Genomic DNA, 19,333 nt, shown 5'->3' with positions numbered 1-19,333 from the left:
GTCTCAGCAAAGCACTTAAGCATCTGCTTAACTTTAAACATTAAACATTAATCCCATTGACTTCAAATGATGGGTTTCGTGTGCATCTTGCTATTTTGATACCTCAGGACTGCATGCAAATTTAAGTCTTTATGAAGTTATCCACAAATTCCTCAGAAAAGATCTACTGTGGCTGTTATAACTTGTCTGTACCTTATTGTAAAAGGTTTGATAGCAGAAAGACATTTGTAGTGGTGTCATATGTTGAATTCCTCTAGTCTAAGGTGACTTCCTAGGAAACTAAGGGCCCTATTGCCAGCTTGTGTAAACTGGCCTAACTCCAATGGTTTACACTAGCTGAGAATCTGGCTCTAAGACTTTGTGGGCCAAACTTGAGAACTTCAGGCAGCCAACATTTTTTATACGTACATACTAGGGTATGTATAAGTATTTATACATACTGAGTTACTTATACATACTGGGTAGGTATTTGCATACCTAAATATGGCATATACAACCTGTGATGCTTCCTGGGGGTACCGAGGTAGTTTGCTACCAGCTTAGCATAAGGAAACCTTGTCTGTGCCTGCCATGGTTAGCTCCCCAACTCCACCAGATGTGGGCAATACAAGCACTCCTCTCTAGGTCTAGCAGGCTCTGCTGTCATCCTACAGGTTAGCAATTGGCACACTTGAACCCTTGAGCCCTCTGTGCATCTCCCTGGAGCGTCCAGCTCCTGGTCCTTTGGGCACTCACAGTATTCACAGATACACTATTTCCAAAAAAAAACAGTACACCCCAGCTTACCGGTTCTATCTCAGATCACCAATCCACTGAACACAAGGCATTTAGATATACATTGTTTATTTCATTGCTTATTTTGCCAGTGGCTTAGTATGCTAATAGGCCTACATTATGAGGCAGGGAGATAGGTGTCTGCTACCCCTTGCCTGAAAGGAACATTTCTGAGGTATGTCACCTCTTGGCAGAGGTGAAGGTAATTGTTGATAGTGGGGGGCACAATTTAAAGGTTCTGGGAGCATGTGACTGCCCCTCAAGTCACCTCTGGGTGCAGGAACCTTTCATCCCACTTCCCTGGCCAGGGCAGCCAATCCCACCAGCCTCTGGGAGGCTGGGGCTGCAGGAGCAGAAATGTGCCATTGGGCCAGAGCCAGACCTGGGCAAGGAACTCACAGCAATAATGTTTCTCCCTAAAGCTCCTGTGCCCTCACAGACACCTCAGCAATGCCCCTAGCTCAGGTTGAGCACATGGAACCTGCTCCTGGCGCCTTCCCTAGGGATTCCCTGCCCTGCGCCAAGCCTATGGCTGCTACGCTTTCCCTGCCCCACCAGGATTACCTGCTGCAAGGCTGGCACCACTTCCCCAGCCAGTCTCTCGCAGGCAGCTGCCATGCTGCACAGCAGCAGTGCCCTGGAGCGGTCACTCTCACCTAGCAGGAGAAGTGACTCCTTCCCATCGCCTCCCCTCGACACCCGGGTCCAGCTGCTTGGGAAAGGGGCTGAGTGAGCTGGAAATGTGTGGAGGGAGGGTGGAGAGTGAGAAGGATAGAGCTCTCCTCCCCGTCTGCAGGCTGAGCAGAGCAAGTCTGGGAGCAGCCCGCTGAGCTGCGGGGAAGGTCTGGGAGCTTTGGGTCCATGGACTCTTCATGGGGTCACAGGGTCAGTTTATTCTGAGCACTGCAAGGGCAGCTTGGTGCTTACAGAAATCTGGAGGGGAGGAAATGACTCCGTATGCCCCCCCCCCCCCCACACACACACACACACATCGCCTCTGCCTCCTGCTGACTTCCCTTAATTTTAGGATAAATACCCAACTCCTTAAATGTTATCTGTACATACATTTCACAATAATTATGACAACCAGTGGGCTACTGGCTCTCTACTGACCTCACATGCCATCCTTTGGTGAACTATTATGCATATAGCTGACCTAGGGGATCCCTGTAAAACCTTATCCACCCCCCTGTGCCCTCTGGCAGTTAGCACCAAGAAGTCTCTGGGTCACACAGGTCTTCATTGCCAAGGATGTGAGGGAGATTCCCACACCAGAATGGCTCAGATGTGGGAATCTCCCTCACATCCTTGGCAGTGAAGACCAATACAAAGAATTAATTTAGCTTCTCCACAATGGGCCGTGTCTTCCCTGAGTGATCTTTTAGCACCTCAATCATCCAGCGGCCCCACTGATTGTTTGGCTGGCTTCCTGCTTCTGATGTACTTAACATTTTTTTCTGCTATTAGTTTTTGAGTCTTTTGCTAGTTTCTCTTCAAATTGTTTTTTGGCCTGCCTAATTTATACTTTTACATCTGACTTGCCAGAGTTCTGCCCGGTCGGCATAGAGCATCTTCACCAGATGTGCTACAGCAGCACAACTGCATCAGTGCAGCTGCAGTGCTTCTAGTGTAGACTAGCCCTTGGAGTGGGGTAAGGCAGAAGCTACCTCAGCTGTGAGCAAATGCTTTGAACAGCCACTGAACTGTTGCTTGCTTCTGCTGCTGGGTTTAAGAGCCAGTTGCTGACTCTTCCAGCCAGTCAGGCAATGTAGCCAATTAGCCAGTCTGCCCCAGGCCAGCTGTGCTTGTTAGGTTGCCAGAGCACTGTCTGTGCTTCAGGCCGTGCTTCCTGACATCATGTGATTGATATGACTGCTGCTCCAGTTTTCATGTATTACTTCCTATTAATTTTCACCTGTAGAAGCCACAGGATCTTAAAAATGCTTCTTGGTGAAGTTAATGCAGTACTGTACAATAAGGTTACAATGTATAATGTACTTAGAATTTGCAATTCAGTCTATATGTGCATTGTGGTTCATTTTAGGAGGTTTTTTTTTTTTAAATGCAACAGAAAATGAAATTGGGGAGGATACAGAGTTACTCCTGTAGTTCTAGGACAGTGTACTTATAAATAAGTTTGGGCATCTTCCCCAGCATACAGTTTTGTATTACAGATTATTGTTATTACCTTCACCCTTTTGAGGAGATTGGAAACTTTCTTTAGCTTTAGAGTGAAGCTGCCAAAATACATTTACCACAGATTTGAGGTAAATATTCTAGAGCCAGCCCCAAGCTTTGGAGAGGTATTTTACTGAAAGGCAGGCTATGGTTTCCCATCAGATCATCAGAAAGAGAAAAGTCTAAAACTCTTCAAAGCTAGGTGTTAGGCTTCAATAGAAATTAATTCTTCAGTGATGACTTGTATATGTAAAAATTAATAAATATTTACAAAAAATTGGATTTGAAAAGAACACTTCCCATTTAGTTTGCCAATTGAAGTTTACTTTTTAATATCACCTGTTGTGAATTCCATATAAAACATACATGAGTATAACTTTAATTTAAAATTGACAGAGTGAAGGAAATAAAATGTAGTTCTCCATCACTGTGCCCTAGGCTACAGATAGAATATTTGCATAGTTTCATACCATATTGGTGGTTACATAGCACGTAGTACATATTTAGTATAGTTTGTATAACTAATATCAACGGTACTATCATAGCTCTGTGCTGCATTACTTAGTATAATGTGGTGAGTTAAGGACAGGCTTGAATCCCAATTTCCTTCCTCCCCCTGCCCCCCCCTTTTTTTTTTTACTGTGCTACCAGTAAAAGCTGCTTGACAGATAGCAACTATTTAAAAACACAACAGCTTCAGTATTTTAAGTCAAGTGTCAGCAATTACAAACCTAGGTTATAATGAAAATAATAGTTGTCCGTTAACTACAGCGTTATTAGAAAAAAGAACTATAATAACCTGAGAAGCACAGTAGAACCCCTATTTTACAACTAATTGGGATTCCAGGAGTTCATAAAATTAAACATCTCAAAACCACAGTAGATATGATGTGTAACTTGCAATAGGGAGCTCTGCATTGCTTTCTTTTTGTCCTTTAAACAGTGTACTTAAAGCATCAGAATGTGCGATGTCTAGCTGTTCTTCATCAACATCACTTTTATTGTGTAGTTGATTCATTTTTCCCCCACTGGGAAAAATGGTTCATAAAACTGGTCGTTCATAAGATTGGTGTTTGTAAAATTGAGGTTCCACTAGTACGGCCTTTTTGTTAAAGGCACAGGGCAAGGAGTCAAGAGATCTGTGTTCTGATCCCGGTTCTCCCACAAGCTTCCTGTCTGATCTTGGACAAGTCACTTTACTTCTTTATGTTTCAGCTTCCCCATCTGTAAAATAGGATATATGTTTATGTATAATGAAGCAAAATTCAATGGGCTAGATATTTCAGGTTGTTTAAGTCCCCTTTATGTTGCTCCAGTGACTCAAAGAAGATTTAAAGCTGCACACTCTCACTGTAATGCCAGCTGTTCCCTAAACCCCTCACCATAGGGTACTTGTCAAAGTGATACTGGGCCATGGAATAGTTTCTAAGACTATTTCAGGCAGCATAAATTAGAACGCCCATGTGATTGCTCTAACTTGTGCCTTGGGCCAGTTTAGCCCACAGTTGCCCCAAGACTGGGAGAAGAGAGGAGTAATAGTGGCTTAGCACCAACCTTGTCCCCCAAATTGTGGATCCAGCCGAATATTAGTAAGGTCTTTAAAATCTTACACAGAAGATTCTGTGCAAGTATAAAATGTTTATTATTATTTAACATTATTGCTAGCAACAAGAGATCCACCCCAACAAAATAATATTTGTTGATGGCGTGAGGTGCACAGCACTTCATATTTTCGCCTCCAGCGAAATTCTTGACAGTTTATTGAATCTCGTGTAAACACCAGCACTGCATGGCCTGGAGAGCTGGAATTTGGTATTTTTTTAGGAAAGTGGAACTTGGCTTATTATATTTTGGGGGACATTAGTAACCTATTATTTAGGATAATTACATGTTTTATATGTTAATTGTTAACAATGGGAAAGAATGCAAAAAACTACTTATAAATACAAGTGCTACAATGGTGAAAGGAGTGCTCCTTTAGAGTCCCAGTTATCTAGTTTAAATATAAGTACAAATCCCATTGAATTCACTGGGAATTACTTGCATTCAACAGTAAATTGCCACTCCTGTGTCCAATGTTGTTTTGAAAAAAAAAAAAAATTAAAAGCCTTAAAATACTTTTTGAGATGCTTTAACATAAAAATAAATAATATTTTTGATAAAGTAGAATGGTTTTGTGTAATTTTTTTGTGTGTGTAAATGATACAGCAAAATTCAACCAATCTAGAAAAAAATCCCACCTTTTTGTAATTTTGTCACTGTCAAATATTGTGGAATATGGGTAGCTGGTTCTTCGGAAGTATTACCTCGTTTAATCTGTTGTTGTAGCCATTTGGTTCTAGGATATTAGAAAGACATGATGGGTGAGGTAATATCTTTTATTGGACCAACTTCTGTTGGGAAAAGAGACAAGCTTTCAAGCTACACAGATTTCTTAGCCTAGACCTGAAGAAGAGTGCCATGTAGCTCGAAAGCTGGTCTCTTTCACCAACAGAAGTTGGTCCAATAAAAGATATTAACTCACTAATATCCTACATGGTTACAACAATACTGCAAACAACATATTCTAAGGGACCATTCAAGGTGAAGTGGCCCATTAACACTTTGATAGTCATAGGACATAAAAGGGGGGTTATTGGGGAACAGATTGTTGTAATAAGGCCTAAATCTAGTGTCTTTATTAAGACCATTTAGCAAAGATATGAATTTAAGCTCCCATGCTTGTCTTTTAAAGGTGTTGTACAGGTTTCCTTTGAGGATAAGGACTGAGAGGTCAGATATGGAGTGATTGTTTTGTGAAAAGTTTTTGCCTGTGGATGATATAGTGTTTTTGTCTTATCTTTTTTCTGTGTGAGTTCATTCAAGAATGTAATAATTGTCTGGTTTCACCCACATAGTTGATTTCTGGGGGCATTTAGTGCACTGGATGAGATACACCACATATGATAGGCATGTGCAAGACCTATGGCTCTTGAAAGGTGTGTTGTTGGGGTTATTAATCGTTATAGCAGTGGAGATATGTCTGCAGGTTTTGCATCTGTTATGGCAGGGTCTGGTGTCACTTTGGAGTTGGTGAATATTCATCTGTGGGGAGCTTGCTTCTGATGATGAACTGGGTGAGCATGGGGGGTTGCTTGAAGGCTAAGAAAGGGGATTCAGGAAAGATTTCTTTCAGGATGTGGTCGCCATCAAGTATGGGTTGTAATTGTTTAATGATATGCCTTATGGGCTCTAATGGGTGGTAAGTGACAACTAGGGTGTGCGATCAGAATTGGGTCTGTATTGAAGCAGGTTCTCTTGGGAAATTTGGGTGGCCCATTCCATGATGTGATCTGCTTCTCTGGTGGAGAGTCCTTGTTTGGTGAAAGTGGTTGTAAGTGTGTTAAGGTACATATCCCAGAACTTTCTCGTTGTAGCATATTCTATGGTATCTGAAGGCCTGGCTGTAAACAACAGATTTCTTGGTGTGTTTGGGGTAATTACTGAATCTGTGAAGGTAAGTGTAGTGATCTGCAAATTTTTTGGTATATAATCATTTGTAGCGTTCCATTGTTGAAGCTTGATCATGATGTCCAGGAGGTTGATGCTGGTATGGGAGTGTTTGATGGATGGATAGTGGTTGTTGAAGTTACAGTGGAAATCTATGAAGGAGTTTAGGTTGTCTGCCCAGAGGTTGAAAATATCATCCATGTATCTCAAATATATCATTGGTTTAATGTTGCATTTGTCCAGAAATTCTTCCTCAAATTGGCCCATGAGGAGATTGGCATATTGGGGAGCCATCCTAGTACCCATGGCTGTTTTCATGGTTTGGACAAAGTGTTTTTTATTGAATGTAAAATTGTAATGGGTGAGGATGAAGTGGGTGAGTTTGGCAATGTGTTAACACACTTAAAACTACCTTCATCGAACAAGGAAACTCCACCAGATATTACATAATACAATGGGCCACCCAAATTCCTTCAGGAATTTAAGGATATCATCAAAACCTTCCCCAACAACTCCAAAATAATCTCTACACCTCATCCCCCATAAACCCACCCAGGAAACTTCTACATGCTTCCAAAGATACACAAAAAGGGAAACCCAGGCAGACCCATCATATCTGGCCACGGCACTCTTACTGAAGGAATATCAGGACTCGTAGAAACCATCCTCAAACCACTCACCACACAAAGGGATACCTTCCTCCAGGACACAACTGACTTCCTCCGGAAACGCCACAACATTAATAACCTCCTTCAGAACATCATCCTTGACACCCTGGATGTCCCCTCTGTATACACCGACATCCCTGACAACGATGGCATTGTTGCCTTCTTAAATATCTACAATACAATTGACAACACTCAGATATCCACCCCAAACACATTGCCAAACTCAGTTTTAATTGGTTTTTGCTGAAATCTATAGTTTCTTTTGATGATACTAAATCAGTTTTTGTTTGAACTATACAACATTTTCTCTATTAAAGTGTTCCTGTTAAAATATTACAATTGAACTGTAAACAATGATGAAGATAAAATGCAAGGTTTCATATGATTTAAGAAGCTGTTTAAAAAAAGAAATGATTTAAGAAGCAAAAGAAACACTCAAAGAATTGCTAGTGCATGCGGCATTTTTATGTGCATCAAATATTCAATTAAATCCTATAAAAATGTTAAGTATATTTGTCAGAATATAGAGACATGTTGCCAAGTATACTACAGGATTACTAAACCAGGTGTTTGCCACTGTGTCATATGATAGAAAAGAAATCTATATTTTTCTGCAGATTGGAGGAAAGAGTTGTTTTTATGGTCTTGTCACTGTTGTCATGACAACTATATATCCTAGTTAAGCAGCGTGTCTGTAAGAATTTAACCTTCCCATGACTGATTATTACTAGCTATAACGTTTTTCGTGCATTTTCTTCAGAGCTCTAGATCAAGGCTGAAGAACTGTTAAGTTGCTCTCTAGAATTACAACCACAAGCTTAATTATAGGCATATGTGATCCAGAGAGCGCTTGGTACAAGGTTCTTTGCTATGTTAAAGCCATTTTCAGTACAGGTTATTACAGCTTTGTTTCTAACTCAATGCAACCGTATTATGAAACACTTTGTTTGTAATATTTAGTACATTAAAACAGATTATTTTGTCACACAGGCAGCTTTATGGAAAGAATGAGCTGTAAATAATCATATTCTATCTTTTTAAAATAATATAATTTTTGAATATATATTGAATATATTTTATAGTTGGCCTTCAGCAACAGTGCTAAATTATTATAACATTGTTGGGGTATGATTGTCTTAACCGGTCATCCAGGGAGCAATAGGTAAAATGGGAAGTTTGACTGTGAAACTTTGTGTGCGCATTTTAATTCCTTCTTACAAGAGAAAGTGTTTCCTGAAGGCAAGGAATATGTGTTTCTCTTATCACAGTCTCTATTTTTACCTTTTCTGTTTTAGAAAGTCTTCTGAAGACCAATTAGCATGATAGTGTCTTGTAAAGCACGAAGGATTCTTTCTCCAAGAATCAGGCAGCACAGACAATACTGAAGAGGTTTATTCACGATACCGGGAAGTCTGATAAATCAGCTTCAACTTCATGGTGTTACAGTGGTCAATTACATATGCTTTCTTATCGATTACATAGTGTGTTTTAAATATTTTATCTATTCACTTACAAATACAGACATTGTCCCATCTGGAGAGAACAACAGTGATTATGGTCGTTACATTCATCCAGAGACTCTTTAATCACTCTACTTACATCAAGGATCCTAGGGCTATGCTCAGGGCAGGGATAGGGTGGAGGAAGAAGGGGGTGGTGTCCTACAGATAGGTGGCAGGTGAGACAGAAATTCTAAAAGCAAATGTGCTGTTCTCATTGGAATTAGAATCACTAAGAGGACATTTGGCTTCCTGAGCCATTGGATGCATACACTAGCCATTGTCCTTGAGGATCAGATATGCTTGTTAGCCATTTAAATGAGTTTCGACCTACAACTTGTTAGCTGAAAACAACCCAGTGCCTTACAGTTCACTCCTGTTTTACAAATCGAACCCATAAGTGAGATATGATCAATTATTTAGGTACTTTGATATTCATGATCTATTTTAGGATTTTATGGGGGAGGTGTTATGGAGGGGGGGAGGAAAACGGGGGGGTGGGAGCAAGAGTAGAGAGCATAGTAAAGTTGAAAGCAGGACAAGAAGAGAAGCAGCAGCAGCAGCTATTTGCAGGATAGTCCACCAGGTGATGAGGCTGGGCCAGAAGTTGAGTCTTCCAAGCGGGTTACAATCTGAGTGGAGAGTTGGACCTTCACACAGCCTTTAGCAGTATTCTTATGAATGATGGCAGCCACAGAGGCAGCAGCAAGGTCCACTTTAACCAGCAGCTCCTTTGCTATTTGGGCAGGGGTATTGTCCGGATATAGATTGCCATACCACCAAGGAAGTGTTGTCATTCCAGTGAAGATGCGGCCGGGCAAATGAATGTCACCCAGAGTGAAGGAGTCTGTCATCTGTAGACACGTGGCGGAGTTGGCTGGACACTGTAGTAGGCCATAGTTGCAATATGATGCAGTGGTGATAAAACACCACCGCGTGGCAGACACTTGAACAGCAGTTTCAGCATCCAGGAGAGGAAGGATAGTAACAACCACAGAAGAAGAAGTATTCAAAGGGCGAAAGGTAGAACAAGAGCAAATAATATAGTCAGCAGTTTCTGTACAACAGTCCGAAGTTATGAGCGTGCTGCCACTGGGGGAGGGAGACATAAAGCCAGAAAGTCCTATTCAATAGACAGTGTTGTTAGACACATAACCAATAGATTTAAAATAAAAAGAGGAAGGAAAAACATGGGTGGGGATAACAAAAGGGTATGTAAGAAGAAAATCAAAAGAGGGGGTGGAAGAGGTTTCAGGGGGTAGGGAGGAGGCAACAATTAACTGAGCAGATATATTTGCCAAGTTTGCAAGGGCAGAGGAAGAGAGGGTGTGGGAGTGGGGGAAAACCAAGGCATATATCTAACATATCTTCTTTTAACATATTGAACAAATCACGAGCTAACATATCACAAGCACGTCCCTTAGATTGGGATATAGTCATATTGATTATGATATCGGAGGATTTTTTAATTGCTGTATAGAATCCATCCATGGCTGCGTCAATAGCAGTGAAAGAGTACAATAAGCCAGCATTGGTGTATTTTAGGGCTAGGTAGCCTGGCTTTTAACCCAGGCATTGTAAGATCTATCCACATTGGCATTAAGCGAGTTTATCATGGAATTTGAGCTTCCAAATAGTCTCCCAATGTCACCTAGGATGCCTCGCTTTTGTCTTTTTACTGCGAGGGTGCGGACAGTATATTGGTGCACTAGTAACTTTAACTGTTCTTGTAGCCATTGTAAAAAATTAGGGTGGTTGAAACATATATTTTGTAATGGTACAGTAAACTTAGACAAATCATATTTAACTTTAACAGAAACCATAATTACATCATGTAGAAGTGTCTTATTAGATCCCAAATGATAATACCATCAGGAGGGGTGGAGTGGAACACAGGGCAGGTGGTAGAAGAGATATAACCACATTTTCACCTGAAAAGACAAAATTAGTGCACAGAACGCGTATTAGATAAACTAATTTATACAGCTTAATTCTGGTTTTGTGAATTCATGTTGAGATTTCTTGTACCTTCACAGATGTATCTGTATGGGCCAATACCATATGCGGACCTGAGTATTTTGGTTGGAGTATATGAGGATTGTATGTTCTTACCATGACCTGATCTCCCTCCAGTACATCCACACAGGAGGGGGATTCTGGGAAGTCCTGAGTTTCCTGTCTGTCTTTGACAGTCTGTCTCAAAGGCTGCAAAACTTCATTTAAACATTTGATGTATTCCTGTGCAGTATCAGAAACCAGAGGGAGGGGAGCCGGATTTGCACATCCTTTCCCCAAAGACATGGTCATTCCAGTAATGAATTTGAAGGGTGAGACTCCTGTAGTGGCATTAGGAGTTCCCTTCATCGAGAGGAGAGCTGCGGGTAGTTAAGTCACCCAGCTAGTTTCTTGTGAAAGTAAGGCTTTTGTGACTTTCTTTTTCAGTGTTCGATTGGCTCGTTTCACTAGCCCATAGTTCTCAGGGTGGTTTGTTTAATGCTTAGAGCAGAGCAAACTTCCTTCATGATTCGTCCTGTAAAGTGGGTTCCCTGGTCTGAGTCCACTGAACCTGGTAAGCCCACTTAAGGGCAGAATTCATTGGACAGTAAGCGGGCCACTGTGCTGACAGCATTTTTAGAGGTGGGAAAAGCTTCAATCCATTGGGTGAAATGATCAATTAAGACCAAGCAATATTTTTTTCCCCTCTTACAGGTGGTAGAGGGCCTGTGAAGTCAATTTGAATCTTTTGCATAGGACCCGTGGGTTGAGGCTGGTGTCTCATTGCCACTTTAAGATTTTTGCCTTCATTACATTTAGCACATACAAGACACCGCCAACAGTAGTCATGTATGTCTGCTGTCATCTTGGGCCACCACCACTTTCCCTTGATGTGGTACAGCATAGCTTTTGGGTTTGGGTTGGTTGGTAGGTGATAGAGATCACACAGGTGAGCCACAATTGATTTAAGGGCTACAAATTGCTGATCCTTTGTGACCCAAGTGTTGGCATTATCAATTTTACAAGCATTTTCAATCCATGCCCATTTTTCCTCTCTAGTGCATTGTTCTTGTACTTCAGGTAGTGAAATTTGCTTCAGGTCAGGAGTTTAGGTGGCTGCCACTTGGAGATTTTCCTGTGGAATTGTTGCAGCCTTTTTAGCAGCCTCATCTACAGCTGCATTTGCAAGAAAAAGGGGGTCATTGTTTCTGGTATGTGCCTTGATCTTAACCACAGCCAGCTTAGAAAGTTTTTGAACTGCTTCCAATAAGCCTTTAATATACCCCCCATTTTTAAGAGGGGTACCGAATGAAGTGAGATAACCCCTACTAGTCCAAGAATCAAGATAGTTATGAACTACCCCACATGCATAGTGGCTGTCTGTGTAAATGGTAACAGCCTGGCCTTCAGCCAGGAGGCAGGCCTGTGTTAGTGCCACTAATTCAGCTACTTGAGCCAAGCAGGAAGGCAGCAAGGAACCTGAGTGGAGGCATGTACCTGACAGGTCGCAAACTGCCCAGCTGGAACAAGGTTGACCGGCAACATAGTACTGGGATCTGTCCACAAATAAAACAAGATCAGAAGAGGGTAGTGGTTGTTCAGTCACAAGTCGGTCCTGTATAATCGTGTCCTCAGAAAGAGGGCACTGATGAGGTTCCCCTGTTGTTGGTATTAAGGTAGCAGGATTAAGAAGGTTGGAATGTGCAATTGTAATGTGGGGGCTTAGAAGAGTGCATTCCCACTTGGACCATCGTGCTGAGGTGACCTTTGAGAGGCGGCCCCTGTCCAAGATTTGTGAACTGCATGAGGCATGAAAATTGCAAGCGGGGGCTCCAGAAACCAAAGGTGAGGAAACAGTAATGGCCCAGGAGGCTGCCTGTATGGCTTGAAGACAGTGGTTAAAAGCCAGAGTTACTGGATCAAGGCGGGTGGAATAGTAGGCCACAGCGCAGCGCCTGTCACCGTGGTTCTGAGTGAGTATAGCAATAGCATGGCCATCCTGTACATGGGTCTAGAGCTTGAATGATACTTTGGAGCCGAAATGAGGGCTATTTTAAGCTGTGTTAAGTAGTGGTCATGCTCTGGTGACCAAGAGATGGGGTCTGAGGAGACTTGGGCCTCTTTAAGAAGGTCATTGAGGGGTTGTGCTAAGGTGGAAAAAGATGGGATATATTGTTTACAAAAGTTAAGGAGGCCCAGTAACTTACGTAATTCCGTGGAGCTGCAGCAATTGCGATCCGGCGGTCTGAAGTGAGGGCTTTGGAATCCTGGGAGACCATGTAACCCAGATATTGAACCCTAGGTAGAGCTATCTGAGCTTTCTGAGGGTTGGCCTTTAAGCCTGCATTGGCTAAGGCCTGGAGCAGCATTTGAAGGGCATGTAAGTGGTCAGAGTCAGTGGAGGAAGCAAGCAATAAATTATTAACATATTGCAAACAAGTAGAATTGGCAGAAGCCCAGTTTACCAAAGAGAGGGCTTTTGCCATAACCCGGTGAAAGAGGGTGTGAGAAATATGATGTCCTTGGGGCAAACGAGTCCAGCTGAACTGTGTGGGGCAAAAGGTAAATGCAAACCAGTGTTGTGACTCTGGACGCATGGGGAGGCTCCAAAAGCCGTTTTCAATGTTTAACACAGTGAAGATGCAGTAAGAATGATTAGGGCCCAAAAGGGCGACTGATGGGTCAGCTACAATGGGGAAAGTTTATCTGCATATTGATTAATGGTGTGGTAGTCGATGGTAAAGTGCCAGGAGCCATCAGATTTCAACTGGCCAGATAGGAGAGTTGGTGGGGTGGAACAGGGAACAAGTATGCCTCATTGGTGTAAAGAATGAATAATGTCACCTACTGCGTTTAAAGCCTCAGGCTTGAGAGGATATTGTTTGGTAGGTGGGGGAAGTTGACCGGTAACCTAGATAGGTGGGCAGAGGTGAGCAGGCACCAAGCCGCAAGATAACTTGTCCTCAGCCCAGACGGAAGGAAACCTGGAACGTAATTCTTGAAAAGGGTTAGAGGTATTCCAGGTGAGAGTCACAGATTTAGCAGTGGCAATAGAAGAAAGAGACTTGTTGCTGTGAAGGGGAATGGTGTGAGTGCGCATGAGTTTATCAGTAAATGTAACTGCTCTGAGCGAGATTAAGTGTAGCTGCAAGATCGTGGAGCGCATTCAGATCCAAAATAGTTCCCTCAGAATTTGTAGCTACATAAAAAGATTGAGTCCAGAAAAATAGATTGGATTCTATAAGAATGGGGTGGCTCCTGTAGGCAGTGATGCGTGTGCCTCCTACCCCTGAAATAGTAATGTATTGTTTAGTAATGGGGAGGGGGAGGTCAGTAAGGGAAACGGACGCTCTCGTGTCCACAGGAATTGTGCATGGCCGGCCCCTTATCCATGCTTGCAAATGTGGTCTCGAGAGGTTTATATCTGCCTCCATAGCACTGACGGATAAGGGGGCTACTGAATCCTAGCGGGTCATGGAGTTCAAACGTCTAGCCATTTCTTCCCTGCTCAGGTTTGAGTAGGGGTTGGCAGTGGGCTGAACTGCCGGCTGGGGTTGGTTACCAGGGGCTGTCCGGATTGGGCATCCAGCTGCCCGATGTCCAGTCCCCCCACAGATAAAACATGGCAAAGCGCGAGGGGGGGGAGGGTAGGAGCGGGGCCAGGACCGGATTGAAAAGGCAGAGTACTGCGGGGGTTCGATTGGCCGTGGTCCCGCCCTGACTAGGGTTTTGGGCTTTATGCCTACAGGTTTTCTGGGTATGCCCAATACCCCCACAGTTATGACAAGTTATTTTACTTTTTACTGTTACCACAGAAATGCGGGCAGGATTTTCTTTCTTATCTTTGGCTTGTCTAGCTTCCCATTCAGAAGCCCACAGGCAGATAGATTCATAATCAGAATCTGGGTTTACTTCCAAATTAAGCATGGTTTGCAGATAGGTGCTGAAACCTTTCTTTAACATTCTTAAGAATGTCCAATCAGTCTTTCTGGGGTCTGAGATGCCTGCATTACTTGAATACACTTTCCATTTTTGCTCACAGTACTTGGCAGCGGGCTTATCCTTGCCTTGCACGCAGCTCACTATCAGTCCCCAGTTACCGGCTCCATTGCCCAGGGCATTTTGAACGGCTTTTTTAAAATCAGTGCAAGCATGGGTCATATCAACTTCTGATTTAAACTTAACAGAGGCCCAACTGCCATTTTGATGTTTCTTTAAAAGGACCTTGACCCATGAAAGGTCGGGGCATTTAGCTTTAGTCAGAATATGGAGATCCCAATGTATATGTTGTAACCATTTGATTTATTTATTTATTTCCCCCTCTTTCCCCCCCAATATCAAGTTTGGGTCTTTGGGCTTTAGATCTGGGAGATCCTTTAATAAGCCCCTCATTTCCTCTGTACTGAGAGAAGTATACTTTTAAGTATGCTGAGCTGTTCTGTTACCTCCCTGCCCCGTCCATTTTTATATTTGCTTTGTGAGCTGTTTCCAATTAATTTCTTTTTGGTTATTTTCATTATCATTGTCTGAACCAAAATCGGTGTGATCCTCCTGTTGTATGATAGCAGCAATATGATTTTAACCTTTAAAGCACTGTTTTCCGTTTGGAGTTCATTTAATTTATGGTTCAGATCTGCCTTTTGACTCTGCACTGTTGTGAAAGCCTTTTGAAGTTCCTCTAACTTTCTTACTTTACTGTGAATATGAAAGAAAGGTATCACAACTCCTTTCTCTAGCTTTCCTTTTGTCTGACCAGACCACCACAACAAACTGTCTTTTACACTTACACCGGTCCATTCATCTTTTACCATAGCCTCCTGAACCTTTGCATGCTTTTCTTTTAGAAATTCAATGATTTTTCCTCCCATTGAGGGCATCGTTGACGCACCCTGGGGCAATTCGTACGACATTGTCACCCAGCTTCCTAAAACCCACTTAAATGGTGTTTCAGGGGAATCAGCCGAGCACACCGTTGTACTCAGCACTACTGAAGCACACTCTGGTGCTCAGTACTTGATGTTGCAGCCTTCTCCGGAGTGATCCCTGCACCCCGAAAACCCTGGCAATGCAGCCTTCGCTGAAGAGATTCCTGCACCCTGAAAACATGGCCAAAACTACAACCCCAAAATAAAATACCTGTTCAGTCCTCTTGTCTGTGCCTTATGCATGGTTCCTTTTATTAAAAAATGGGTGCGAAGGGGTATCTCAGGGAGTCCCAGACCAAGGCGCTCACCAGAGGTGGTAAGTATAAAAGGTACTCACCTCTGTCCTTGGTCGTGGGATGCACTCCGAGGATCCCAGTCGCACCCTGCTCGCTGCGCCAAATTGTAAAGCACGAAGGATTCTTTCTCCAAGAATCAGGCAGCACAGACAATACTGAAGAGGTTTATTCATGATACCGGGAAGTCTGATAAATCAGCTTCAACTTCATGGTGTTACAGTGGTCAATTATATACGCTTTCTTATCGATTACATAGTACATTTTAAATTTTTTATGTATTCACTTACAAATACAGACATTGTCCCACCCGGACAGAACAACAGTGATAATGGTCATTGCATACATGAAGAGACACTTTAATCACTCTACTTACATCAATGATCCTAGGGCTACGCTCGGGGCAAGGATAGGGTGGAGGAAGAAGGGGGTGGTGTCCTTACAGATAGGTGGCAGGTGAGACAGAAATTCTAAAAGCAAATGTGCTGTTCTCATTGGAATTAGAATCATTAAAAGGACATTTGGCTTCCTGAGCCATCAGATGCTTACACTAGCCATTGTCCTTGAGGAACAGGTATGCTTGTTAGCCATTTAAATGAGTTTCGACCTACAACTTGTTAGCTGAAAACAACCTCAAGCCTTACAGTTTGTATACCAAGAGGATAACTACAGTTTTAAATAACTGTTAAAAATGATGGATTAACATTAGCAGTATACATCGCTTCAACATATAGTTATTTACTTGAATATCATTATAACTGGAAATGTTCCGAAGTAGTATTGCTTTAAAATATATGTACATGTGAGGTTACAGCTGCCATCACAGGCTTTTTTCATGAAAGTTCATTTTCATTTGATACCATGAGCTAAATCTGACACAAAAAATTGCTACAGGATTGTAATGAAGACATAGAACCTCTGAAAAAAAATTAGACCCTCCCAGTAAACTGAGTTTCTGCTAATTAGTTCCATCAGTGAAGAGATCTGGGTGGTAGCTCAGGCACTTATTTATTTTCATGTGTCAGTGTGTTATTACACTGTCTACTCCAGTTAATGTATGACTTAAGTAAAATATTAGATATTCAAAACACAACAAATACAGCCAATCAAAAAAAAATATTCCTAACAAGGCCCAAGAGGAGGAAACCATGTACGGCTTAAGCTTCTAGAAAAAAACAATCACTAAATGAGTGAGGGTTACAGGCTGGTGGATCTAATTATAACAGAAACAGGTAAAGGGCTAATTTTCCCTTTGTGCTCCGTAGAGTCCATGAGTTAGGCAACTGGGTTCTAAATTAGCAGTGGCATCAGAAAACTCATAGGAGAAACATATGTCCAGCATAGATGCCTAGATCCCAGAGACTAATGCATTGAAAACACTGCTGCCAGAGAGTCCATCAGTTTAAGTTCCCATATCAAGTCCATAATGTTTATCTGTATGACAGGGATTCCCAAATTGCTGCCAAGTACATCTTTTCTAAAATGACAGATTACCTTAAACCCTATTTGAGTGTGCTTTGACTGAAAGGGGGAAGGGAATGCCTTCTACTTTATAAGATTACTGATAGAAAATAAAAACCTGTCGGTTTGTTTGTACTGGCTCCAGTAATCCTTTCTTTTTGGTGGGGTCTGCAAACAAATTAAGTGTTATTAGCCCCGAAAGATATCAAGGTGAAATTCTTGAGTCCTCATTATACTGAATGTCATAGCTTTTCCTTAGAAGAAGGTGGATCTGGACAAGATGCAGATTTTGTGAAAGAGAGGTGTTTGATGCAAAACCTGACCTTCCTTTTTTCCTTTGTTTGAATAGATTTAGAAGAAGAGGACCTGGAATCCCTATTCAGTTCCTCTTGCTGCTTCTGATGTACAGGACATGGCTGCATCATCTTCCATGAAAACTTCATTGAGCAGTCCAGTGAAGTGAAAATTTAATTTCCTAGCCCATTTTTGAGAAGCCTCAAGCCTGGAGGTTTTTTATCTTCTTGTAGAGCAAGCTGAAAAAATTCTGGTGAGTTGCCATCCCCTCAAACAGAATGGAAGCTCTGTCAAAACCAGAGACCTTAGGAGAATGAAATCTCTGATTTGCACAGGTGGATCAGAGGAATTTGTCGAGACTACTATGATATACAGTGATATACAGTGTTCCATAGCTTCTGGCATATTTTACATCTTCTTCAGATGCCATTTTGCAAGAAAACTGGTAAAAACATTGTGAAATGTTTCAGCAGCGCAGATTGGAGTGAAAGGGGGCAAAGCAGTGTCACACCACTCTGGTGCTAATAATTGGAGTTCTTGATTGTGCCATTTGCCTGTTTTTTCTTCTCCTTTAGCATTTGTATTATGGTAGTGCCTAACGGTCCTAACCAACATCCCTTGAGCTAGACACTGTTTTAATGAATATGCATACACCCACCCAGCTATCTGAACTGGTGATATGTAGGTCATTGGAAATTCATTTATTGGCCTTCCGATGACACAGACACCAGACAGTTTTTACAAATTTGAATCTAATGGGCTTTTATAAGTAAAACTCTGACTCCCATTGATTTAACAAAGTCTTTTTAAAGAACTTTCAAAGAACAGTATAAAAATGATGTTCACTCTAGAGCACAAGCCATTTTTGTACTATCACTGATGAATAGAATGTTAACGATCTTGCAGTGTTATGTAGCTGTAATAGTCCCAGGATATTAGAGAGACAAGGTGGGTAAAGAAATACCTTTTATTGGACCAACTTCTGTTGGTGAAAGAGAGAAACTTTTAAGCTACACAAAGCTCTTCTTCAGGTCTGGAAGTTCAAAAGCTTGTCTTTTTCACCAACAGAAGTTGGTCCAATAAAAGATATTACCTCACCCACCTTGTCATGTTAATAACCTGGCAGATACAAGGTTATAGTTACACTTTATCTAAAAAGGACCATCTACTGGGTTTCTTTTGTTAATGTTAATTTGTATTTCATATTCATGAGAGGCTTAAAAGAACAGGCAGTACTAGAACACCTGCTTTCTTCCTGTAATTATAGTGCTGATAGCCAAGTCATGAACTTTCTTGCATAGTGTTACTAGTAATCCCTAGTCTGATAGATGGGTCTTTCTAGAAGTGAGAAGTAATTGAATCTCAATGCTTACCAAGTTCTTGTGTACTGTCTGAAAAGAGACCACCAGCGGTGCTGAGCTAATTGTACTTATTTCAGTGATGTGTACTTCTCTTCAGAGAGAACAAAACTGAAAATAGCACACTCATTTCAGGAAAAACTGTGGGTTGATTTTGAAGTAGATCCCCAGTGAAAGTGAGAGAATATGAGTTACTTTGTTAAAATCATCTCACTCTTCTTTTATTAAATTTTCAGTGGAGCATTGCAAATAGTGCAGTATTCACAACCTAAAGTGTTGTTTCTGTGCTGTGCAAGTTTCCCTACATAACTCAGCCAAAGTATCTTGGTCCTTAACCTGCATCACCCCTGCTAGTTAAGTTGTGGGTCTCTCCTGTGCAAAGTCCTAGGATATGAAATT

At 41.8% G+C, this 19,333-nt stretch overlaps 1 protein-coding gene across 4 annotated transcripts in view; it reads left to right on the top strand.

The window, feature by feature from the left end:
* Window positions 1–19,333, top strand: part of NEBL (nebulette) — a 382,486-nt gene that overhangs the window by 237,701 nt on the left and 125,452 nt on the right. For 2 of the 4 annotated variants that reach the window (XM_067562341.1, XM_067562340.1), the window contains one exon: window positions 17,632–17,829. The exons of the other annotated variants lie outside the window; for them this stretch is intronic. The gene's annotated coding sequence lies outside the window, so the exon portion shown is untranslated. The remainder of the gene's footprint in view (window positions 1–17,631; window positions 17,830–19,333) is intronic. 4 annotated transcript variants of the gene reach the window in all.

Source organism: Emydura macquarii, unplaced genomic scaffold (genome assembly GCF_026122565.2).
Source record: "Emydura macquarii macquarii isolate MOO-44397 ecotype Brisbane River unplaced genomic scaffold, CSIRO-AGI_Emac_v2 contig_2422, whole genome shotgun sequence".
In the NCBI taxonomy this organism is placed as follows: Eukaryota; Metazoa; Chordata; order Testudines; family Chelidae; genus Emydura; species Emydura macquarii.
This window is presented reverse-complemented; position numbering and strand designations above follow the sequence as displayed.